Here is a 1,418-nt window from a genome sequence, read left to right on the forward strand (position 1 = left end):
TGGATGGCCTTTCCTATGGTAAATACATTTTTATTCTTGATTGCACTTTTGTTATCGCACACCACTCAGATTAGTTTGCTATGCAGTTATTTCAGTATATTGTTACTAGTACCATCATGGGTTCATACTGATTTTCTTACAGCTAACAAGAACAATCATTCATTCATTCATTGCCAGACGCCATGTATCCCACACGGGGTGGCCAAGGCTTAGAGTTAATTGTTTTTCAGGGAGGGGCACTAATCCTCCACCAACCCCACTTGACACGTAGGGAGAACGTTATGCCAACAGCATCTGGTGTTCCCAAGCAGTCATCCATCCAAGTACTAACCAGACCAAACGTTGCTTAACTTCGCTGATCGAACGGGAAGCGATGTACTCAATGTGGTATGGCCGTTGGAATAGTCACTGCAAGAAAAATAATCTCTACTGCTGTAAATTGTTTTTAATTTATGTTCAGGTATTTACCAGTCTGAAACCATTAAACAAAAACCATTATTTGAATGTACAACATAAATTTTGGTAATTATTTACTTTAGGACAGTAACAACTTCCATAGACATTTGTCTCTCATCTTCTTATTTGTAAAGTGATCTGAGGTATGATTCTCATCAGAAATGCAGTCTTTTCCATTATTCACCACTTCGTGTTCCATTTAGTTTGTCTTAATTTTTGTTTAGCATCTGAAAATTGGAAAAGAAGACAAAAGTGGACAGACTGGCACAGAGGCATACAGATTTCATTCTGTTGCAGACAGTAGTCTCTGCTTTTCTTTATTATTTTGCAACTGACAAATGTTTAGTGATATTTAATTTCAGTATATGACCATCATATATACCATTTACATCATTATAGTGTATAGGGTATAATTTATATTGATTTTACTTTTTTTCCAGCTGATATAATCACCAAGTGGAACAACCTGAAGAAGTCATTTGCAAGGGAAATGGCTAAGGTTAGGACTCCGAAGAGCGGCTCTGCAGCCTACCAGGGGAAGTGGCCATTATTTGAAAGTATGATGTTTCTGTCAGATTTGTTTACTGCCGGCCCAAGCGATGCCAGCTACGAGGCTGGAGAAAATAACAGTGACCCCACAGGCAGCAGGGAACCTGAGGAGGTCAGCACTAATGAAAACATGGTTATATAGTTACAGCTTAGAAATTATATTTGAGGAATAATTTGCTGATGTAGATAGTATTTTCTGCATTGATACCTGCACACTTACTAGTTTAAAATGTTATTGACGTAATTTGTTTTTTAACATCCATTTTGTTAAAGTACTGGTCATGATTAACTGTACCCAGGAAAAATTTTTGTCATGCATTATTATTATTATTATTATTAGTGATCCCAATTCTACCCAGTCCCACATTTGTGACTTAATACTAGCTGGTATGGATTTATTCTTACCCAGTCAA

The 1,418-nt window shown here is 37.0% G+C and overlaps 1 pseudogene; it reads right to left on the minus strand.

Annotated features, from left to right (window-relative positions):
- Positions 1 to 282: 282 nt before the first annotated feature.
- Positions 283 to 401, minus strand: LOC145403432 (5S ribosomal RNA; annotated as a pseudogene).
- Positions 402 to 1,418: the final 1,017 nt, after the last annotated feature.

This window comes from Coenobita brevimanus, chromosome 60 (genome assembly GCF_032717465.1).
Source record: "Coenobita brevimanus isolate Jiangsu-jjx chromosome 60, ASM3271746v2, whole genome shotgun sequence".
Classification (NCBI taxonomy): Eukaryota; Metazoa; Arthropoda; class Malacostraca; order Decapoda; family Coenobitidae; genus Coenobita; species Coenobita brevimanus.